The following is a 9941-nucleotide window of genomic DNA, read 5'->3' on the forward strand; positions in this document are numbered from 1 at the left end:
AGTCAAAAACCTGATAATCCTTCTCAAGGTAAAATGACCATTTTACCCTTGGTCAAAGTCAATATCCTAGTCAAAGTCAAAGTCAAGTTCAACTCTTAGTCAACTCCAACTCGTCGAGCTATCTCCTTATTTGGCGAGTTCATGTACTACTCAGACTTGTGGTCAACCGAGTCAACTCGTTGAGTCCCTTCCCAGACTCATCGAGTTATTCCAGTCATAAATCGGGACACAACAACTTTAACTCGTCGAGTCCCTCATTGGACTCGTTGAGTTCTTCAGTTTCCGAGTCCTAATCTTGCCCAACTCACTGAGTCATCACCTAGACTCAAAGGTTTCACTCAAAACCAAAAAAGGGTTAGGGGACCATGACCCGACTCAACGAGTCGCAAGAACAACTCGTCGATTCCCCCAAAGCCAAAACCATACAGTTGATTCTAATCAATTTCAATGCTTCCAACTCATAGATCTGGACTCCTTAGACTAGCATTACACGTAAAGTTGCTAACTTTACGTGCATGCATGGTGTTATGAAGCTAAAAAACCCACCACAAGCTACAATGGAGGTCTAAGTCATAGAATAGGGCCATGGCTAAATATTTGTGCTCCCAAAGCTCAAGAGTGCCCAGATCTGGAGTCCTTACATCCCCAAGAGTTTAAATATCATAAATGACCTTGGAAATGGCCCAAAAGTGACAATATACAAGCTCCAAAGAAGATCTAAGTGATTAGAAGTCAAGGTATAAGCTTTATACCTCTATCAAAATAGAAATGAGTCCTTAGCTCTGGATCATCAGCCTCCCCTGCAACTTCAAGTCCTTTCTTCCTTCTTCTAGCTTTAAATCACAAAAATGGCAAGAAATAGCTCAAGATCACTCAAGGTTGATTAGGGTTTCGAGATTAGGTTTTGGAGGTGATGGAGGTTGGGGTGGAGGCCAGATATGATGCATAAATAGAGTGCAAGCCCTAAAGATTAGGGTTTTCATCCAGACTGTCCTACTCGTCAACTCAATACTCCGACTCGTCGAGTAGTTCACTTAAAACCTGTGCATATTCTGCCTTCTACTCGGCGAGTTAGGGACACCAAATCGTCGAGTTGTCCTTCCAAAATGAATAAATAATTGAGTTAAATGCATACCAAGAACCAGACGTTACAATGAGGGTGGATTATGCGCGACTCCCCGTGTGTGTGTGTGCAAGTGGTGATATTTGCATATTTAGTTCATATTAAGTATACATTTTTATTCATTTATTAGCTAAATTATTGCATATTATGGACAAAAGGTACTTAAAAGTGTTAAATTATGTTTTTCAGTCCAAAGATGAAGCTCGGAAGCGAAAGGAAGCGGGAGAAACAGTTAGAAGATCGAGAATGGAATAAAGAAGAAAAACATAAAAAATGGCACCTACTCGGCGAGTCAGATCGACTACTTGGCGAGTCCAATCGAAGAATCGAGAAGATAATGACTTGGGATCCCAGAGAGTTATCACAATACAGGGAATGTGAGAGGGACTCGACGAGTCACCACTTGACTCGACGAGTCGATTCGTATATTTAAAGATAATTACACAGATCGATAGAGGAGATTTCGGGGACGATTCAGAAGTACTTAGCTACGATTGAGAAGCCAGAGAAACCCTAGAAGACGACGAAGGAAGCTAGAATTCAATCCCGGAGAGTAATTGAGGCAAAATTTCATCATTCCATTTATTCTTTTGTTTTATCATTATGGTTAAGCAACTTGACTTTGTTTGTTTGCTGTTATTTACTTCAATTATGAGCTAAAACCTTTAGACTTCTGTTTGGGGATACAAAGTTGACAATATGGTTTGATTGATTGATAGGATTAATTCCAAGTTGGTGAATTTTTGTTATTTTAGCTTGCTAAAGAACCTTGTGTGTGAATAATAATTAATTTTCTGTTAATAGGAAGATAATTGATTAGCATGAACATCTATTGATTATTAACCTCATATGCTATGTGATCACTATGCTATATGTCTAGGATTAATGAATATGAAACTAGAATTAATAAGAAAAATTGAGTAAATTCATGTGCAAGCTTGTAAGATGACCATCAAGCAAGAAGTTAATTAAAAGAATAAATTAGTTAGCTATTGCAAGTCTAATTTAACCCGAATAATTAATCTAGTGAATATAATTAGATTAGACAATTGGCCACTGTTTAAGTTAGTTTATTTGCTAAGGATTAGGGTAGTGAATACTGTTGGATTAATGTCTAAGTTAGTAACCATATTTTGTATATACTTGACCCGAGTGTGCATGGTCCTTTTGGGTTGCCTTCACCAAAGCAACTTGACAAGGTAATTTGATATGAGAGAGGAGAAATTATGATTTATTTATATATTATAATAATATATTAAAGGAGAAATCATATTTATTTAATTAGAATTAGTCATAAATTAATTAGGAATTAATTTGGTGACTAAAAGAGATTAATTAAATAAAGGGGTATAAACTGTCAAATGTGTGATAGTTGAGTTTTGGGCTAGGAAACCTAATGGACTAAGGGGGAACGAAATTATGATGAAGGATCATCATATTTTCGTCCAAGGCCTCATTCCATAAGGTTCCTTGGGCTGCTTGGTGGCTAAGCTGTCCATTAGGGTTTAGACTAAAACCCTAGCACCCTATAGTATAAATACATGCCCTATGCTTCAATTTAAGGCCACTTGATTCCAAGGGAACCCTAGGGCCGAAATTAGCATCATTTCCTCTTCTCTCTTAGTTGCCTTCTTGCTTAAAGGTGTTTGTGAGCCATTAGAGGCACTACAATTGTGGTGCTTGCTTTCAAGAGTTCAAGAGAGTTCAAGAGATCAAGGAAACTAGTTGTTATTGCTATATAACAACAAAGGTATGTCTACTACACTTCTATGTAATTTTCGAAAATTATAGAAGCATGCTAGGGTTTATTTTGTGTTCATAAAGTTATATGTCTTATAGTGAAAACATAGATCCAATTAGGGTTGCATGCACACATAGGATTGTTTGTATTAAACCTATTAGTGGTATCAGAGCCATTGGTTTTTTGTTTTCAATTGGATTTGATACATATTATGAATTTGGCAAATTAGGGTTTATGGCAAGTAAACCCTAAGACTTGGTGATTTTCGCAAATTAGGGTTGCAAAACCCTAGTTGGCGATTTTTGATAGGGTTCTTAAAACCTTTTTGCCTAGCCTCCAGAATTTCGAAATTAGAGTTAAGAAACCCTAGGGATTTCGAAAATCCCTTGCCCCCCAAGATAAGATCCCAAGATTTTAGGGATTTGGATATTGCTATCTTTGTGATTATCAATTTAATTGTTTAAACTAGATAATTGAAGATCTTGTATTATCCTTTCCATATATTTAAAAAATTACAAAAAAAAAAAAAAAATCTAGGGGATAATATCAGTTTTGATTTTATGATAAACCTTAAAGATTTAATAATTCAAATTAATTGTTTTATCTTGATAATTATTAAATCAAAGTTTTTGGTGTTTAAAATTTTAAATTAAATAGCCTTAATTTTCGAAAATTTTAAATACACATTAAGATACTAGTATTTTGAAATGCTTTAAAATACACCCTTATACAATTATAATATTATAAGATTAATAATTATATATGTATAAGAATAAGCTAGTCTTATCGCTAGTAGGCCTCATTCACGAAGCCAATCTATAAGGTGGGTATAAGGTTGCTGCCTATAAAATGGCGCTTAATGGATGTACACTCACATCTACCGCTTGCTTGACTGGTGGAGGGTCGTTAGCCGAACGGATAGGATAGGGCACTTAATTCCTCATTAAAAGTATAATGGAAATATTAAAGTAACTACATTATTTTACAAATTCCCACTCTTAGTTACTTTAGGGTAAAATGTGAAAATGATGCTAATCCATGGAATTACACTCCGTACCCTTGTCAAACATTGATGGAGCGCGTGTGGTTAACCGGCACATCAATTTGGGGATGACATTGGTAGTGAAGGGTGACTCGATGTTTGTCATAGATCAATGGAGCGTGTGTGGTTTACCGGCACATTGATTAGGTGATAATGACATTGAGTGCACCACGTTAATTCGCATGGTTATTCACAAATTTGTTTGCGATCCTCGGCATCCCAGTCGCAAATGTGAAATGCATATCGAGATTTAAACATGCCATTGAAAAGTTCAATGAATCTCAAAGATCTAGGAGTTTTCAATACATTTAAAACCTAAATTGCTTTTTCGTTTTTCATGGTGAGAATTAGTGAATCGTCATTCACTTACCTTCAAGTTATTTACTTTTAGAGTACGGCATCCCTTTCTAAGTTGTAAATAATGTTGTTGGATCCTAGCCCTAATTTCTCATTTGGGTGTTTAATTAGGGATTCATTTCTAATCAAGCTTTGTCCCTTTCTTTTTCAGATGTCTGCTAACAACAACAACAACAACGCTTCTGGGTCATTCTCGTTGATGAACTTGTGTCAGAAAGTGACATTTGATGGTTCAAACTTCAACGAGTGGATGAGGTACATTCGCATGATCACACGCTACGAGGACAAAGAATATGTCCTCGATGAAAAGCTTGAGAAGATCATCCCAGATGTTGCTACTCCTGAGGAACTGGCCGCCTTTGAGGCCCACGAGCGTGATGCCACGAAAGTTCACTGCATCATGCTGGCCACCATGAACCTCGAACTCGAAAAGTCCTATGAGGACATGTATCCATATGAAATGCATCAGGATTTGCTGGACAGGTATCACCAGAGCGCGAGGCAAGAGCGCTATGAGATCATTACTAACATGATCACCGCTAAGATGGGGAGTGGAGAATCCCTAACCTCTCATTTGCAGAAAATGCAGAGGTATGTTGATCGTCTTCTCAAACTTAATGTTAAGTTTGATGAGGATTTGGCTATCGACATAATCCTCCACTCCTTGCCCTCCTGCTACAATTAGTTTAGGATGACCTACCATATGAACAAAGAGGAGGTCTCCTTGAGCAAGCTCCAAGGACTTTTGAGGACTGCTGAGAGCAACCTCAAAGACAAATCTATTGCACCGTCCCCTGCTGTGGCCGCTCCTGTGATGGCAATAGGTCAAGGAAAGGGCAAAAAGAGGAAGGCTCCATGTAAGAGCCACCATAAAGGGAAACCCCGTGATGGTTCATCCTCAAGTGGGACCAAAGTTGGCCCCGTTAAACCCTCTTCCGATCCTAAAGAAGCAGAGTGCTTCTATTGCCACCAAAAGGGCCACTGGAAGCGAAGCTGCCCACAATATCTGCAGGACATAAGAGATGGGAAGATCAAGCCCACATTTGCAGGTATGTATTCTATTAAATCTAATAACTCATCATTTGCTACTTCATGGGTTCTTGATACAGGATGTGGTTACCACATTTGTTCTGATTTGCAGGGCCTAAAAAGAAGTAGGGAGATGGAGCATGGGAAGATGAACCTGATTATGGGAAACAGAAGATCTTCGCCTGTGACCAAAGTCGGTGTTTATTCTTTAGTGTTGAGTAATGGGTTAGGAATAGATTTAGAGAATTGCTGTTATTCGCCAGATATGGCAAGAAACATTATTTCTTTTCACGGGTTGTTTAGACAAGGTTTCAGATATTCTTTTGATAATAATAATGGTTTTATTAATGTTTATTTGAATGGTGTCTTTTATTTCAATGCATTACCTTGTAATGGGATTTATGAATCTGTGATGATTGTTGATAATTTTGGAAATAATGTTTTGAATATTGATTCGTCTACTAGTCTAGACAAAGCATGCTTGTGGCATTGTCGCCTTGGCCATGTCAACAAGAAACGTATAGCCCAACTCCAAAAGGATGGAGTGTTGGAGTCATTCGACCTTAGGGACGATGACACGTGTGAGTCTTGTTTACTTGGGAAGATGACCAAGTCACCCTTTACTGGCACTTGTGAAAGGGGTGAGGGTTTATTGGATCTCATACACACCGATGTGTGTGGGCCCTTTAGATCCACCACAAGGGATGCTTGCCGCTTCTACATGACTTTTACATATGATTATAGCAGATATGGATATATCTACTTGATCAAGCAAAATTCGGAAACCTTTGAAAAGTTCAAAGAGTTTAAGAATGAAGTGGAGAATCAGCTGGGCAGGAAAATCAAGATGCTTCGGTCAGACCAAGGATGAGAGTACCTAAGTTTTGAGTTTCACGACTATCTAAAAGAATGCGGAATCATTTCGCAATTGACGCCTCCGAGAACGCCACAATTGAATGGTGTGGCTGAGAGACGTAATCGGACCTTGTTGGACATGGTTCGTTCTATGATGAGTCGGACTTCGTTACCAATAGCTTTCTGGGGGTATGCCTTAGAGACTGCCGCCCACATACTTAACTTAGTTCCCACCAAGAAGGTTTCCAAGACTCCTCACGAGATGTGGACAGGGAAGGCTCCCTCGTTGGCACATATCAAGGTTTGGGGTTGTGAGGCTTTCGTAAGATGAGAGACTCACAACAAACTAGAACCTCGCAGTGAGAAGTGTTATTTCATCGGCTATCCGCAGAAGTCTTTTGGCTACCTTTTCTATAGACCGAGTGACAATGTTGTCTTCGTTGCTAGAAGAGGAGTTTTCCGAGAAAAGGAATTGATAGGCCAAGAAGACAGTGGGAGGAAAATTGAACTTGAAGAAATTCAAGATCAAAGCGATGAAGGAACCTCTGACACTGGCACTCAACTTGAGGAGGAAACTCATGTTGAACCTGTTGACGTGTCCTTACCTCTTCGACGTTCCACTAGGGCTAGTGTTCCACCCAGTTTTATGGTTTTCATATTACTAATGAAGGGGATACATTTATTAGTGATAGTACACTAGTAAATTTGGATGAACCTAGCAGCTATAAGGAAGCCATGGCAGGCCCGGAGTCTGCAAAATGGAAAGAGGCTATGGACAGCGAGATTCAGTCCATGTACGACAACCAAGTTTGGAATTTGGTTGATAATGTACCGAGTCGTAAGACAGTCGGGTGCAAGTGGATCTTCAAGAAGAAGACGAACATGGATGGGAAAGTGCATACTTATAAAGCGCGATTGGTTGCGAAGGGCTTTACTCAAACTCCCGGAGTTGACTATGATGAGACCTTCTCACCAGTTGCGAAGATAAAGTCTATTAGGGTGATGCTTGCCATAGCCGCGTTTCATGATTATGAAATATGGCAGATGGACGTGAAAACCGCTTTCCTTAATGGAAAGTTGGCTGAGGATGTCTACATGAATCAGCCAGAGGGTTTTGTCGATGTGAAGCATCCCAATAGAGTATGCAAGCTTGAGAAATCTATTTATGGATTGAAACAAGCATCTCGCAGATGGAATCTTTGTTTTGATGAGAAGGTTAAAGAGTTTGGCTTTCTGCGAAGCGAAGATGAATCTTGTGTGTATGTCAAAGCCAGTGGGAGTATAGTAAGCTTCCTTGTATTGTATGTCGATGACATACTACTCATAGGAAACGATGTCCCAACCTTGCAGGAGGTCAAGTCCTGGCTTGGGAAATGTTTCGCTATGAAAGACCTCGGAGAAGCCGCTTATATTCTGGGAATAAGAATAGTAAGAAACAGGGAAAAGAGACTGATAGGACTCAGTCAGGATACATATTTGGAAAAGGTACTAAAGCGTTTTAGTATGGAAAATTCCAAGAAAGGGGAGTTGCCAATCCAAAGCAATACCAAGCTGAGTAAGACTCAGAGCCCGAGTACAGAGACAGAGATAGCTGATATGAGCCGAGTACCTTACGCTTCCGCAGTAGGCTCTATCATGTACGCTATGACTTGTACTCGCCCTGATGTGGCCTTCGCTTTGAGCATGGTCAGCAGATATCAAGGGAACCCTGGTAGAGCACATTGGATTGCAGTTAAGAATATTCTTAAGTACCTTCGGAGGACCAAGGAATGGTTTCTAGTCCTCGGTGGGAGTGATGACTTAAGGGTACGAGGGTACAGTGATGCTAGTTTTCAGACGGATCGGGATAACTTCCGATCGCAGTCGGGCTGGGTCTTTACCCTAAATGGAGGAGCAGTGACTTGGAAAAGTTCCAAGCAAGAGACCGTAGCTGATTCAACGTGCGAATCAGAGTATATTGCGGCGAGCGAAGCGTCAAAGGAGGCTATATGGTTGAAGAACTTCATTGGAGACCTTGGAGTTGTGCCATCCATAAAGGAGCCCGTGGAAATTTTCTGTGATAATGAAGGAGCGGTTGCCTTAACCAAGGAACCAAGGGATCATGGCAGATCTCGACATATCAACAGGAAATACCACTTTATTAGACATCGGGTAGAAGAGGGAATCCTCGTTGTGAAGAGGGTATCGTCAGAAGATAACCCAGTAGATCCCCTTGCGAAGGGACTGAGTAGGGTCAAGCATTTGCAGCACGCTAGGAGCGTAGGGCTGAAGGACGATATTAGTTTAGATTAGATAGGTAGGAAACTTGTAATAGATAATGTCATATTCAACAAATGATGATTACATAAAGGTGTGTTATTTATAAGAAAGTTTTTATCTTGTGTTGATTATTTATCTATTGTGTCGATTTTGCATGTTTTGACTTCCTGAATAATAAGATTATTCGAACAATTCACAATCGCTCATATGTTGGAAGTAGATATGAAGGAAGATTGTCATAAATTTGTTTGTAGATTGTCTGAAAAGTTTTAGACATAGCAAAGGTTTGCTGCAAAGTTTATGAGTGCTTATGAAATTTGTATTGAGCATTGAAATAGACCCGCACTTGCTGGTATTACTTCATGAATGTTATCACAAGTGATCGCAAGATGATAACATCATATAATCTTTAAACCTAGAGATATGGTTATTGTTTGCTAGTTGATTATACATTGATAATGCGAAAACGCATCAGTAACTTGATGTTATAAAACGTATTATTGTGTGTGGTTTAACTAGTAAATGATAAAGGCATATTAGTCGACGTTTTTCTGTTCCTTTTATTCCATGAGGATAAAAGCGATATCTCGGCCACTTGATGATTTGGTTTGACTTATGTGCCGGGCCCGGTCAGGATAAAGTTGATGTGTTCAACTGAGTTCTATGTCGAACAAATCAGAGATCAAAAAATAAAGTGCTAAACAATAAGTATTGTTAGCATGATATCTAGAACAGAGGATTATGTGATCCCTTATCTAAAGGACATATTATTGGTCAGGGTTGACAGCGGCTATTGAAAGCTACAATTGCTATCGGGTACGGAAGTCATACGTGAGATATAGTTACTAGACTTATCCAAGTGGGAGACTGTTGGATTAGTGTCTAAGTTAGTAACCATATTTTGTATATACTTGACCCGAGTGTGCATGGTCCTTTTGGGTTGCCTTCACCAAAGCAACTTGACAAGGTAATTTGATATGAGAGAGGAGAAATTATGATTTATTTATATATTATAATAATATATTAAAGGAGAAATCATATTTATTTAATTAGTATTAGTCATAAATTAATTAGGAATTAATTTGGTGACTAAAAGAGATTAATTAAATAAAGGGGTATAAACTGTCAAATATGTGATAGTTGAGTTTTGGGCTAGGAAACCTAATGGACAGGGAACGAAATTATGATGAAGGATCATCATATTTTCGTCCAAGGCCTCATTCCATAAGGTTCCTTGGGCTGCTTGGTGGCTAAGCTGTCCATTAGGGTTTAGACTAAAACCCTAGCACCCTATAGTATAAATACATGCCCTATGCTTCAATTTAAGGCCACTTGATTCCAAGGGAACCCTAGGGCCGAAATTAGCATCATTCCCTCTTCTCTCTTAGTTGCCTTCTTGCTTCAAGGTGTTTGTGAGCCATTAGAGGCACTACAATTGTGGTGCTTGCTTTCAAGAGTTCAAGAGAGTTCAAGAGATCAAGGAAACTAGTTGTTATTGCTATATAACAACAAAGGTATGTCTACTACACTTCTAT

This window comes from Lactuca serriola, chromosome 6 (assembly GCF_051521515.1).
Source record: "Lactuca serriola cultivar US96UC23 chromosome 6, Lser_US96UC23_V15, whole genome shotgun sequence".
NCBI lineage: Eukaryota > Viridiplantae > Streptophyta > Magnoliopsida > Asterales > Asteraceae > Lactuca > Lactuca serriola.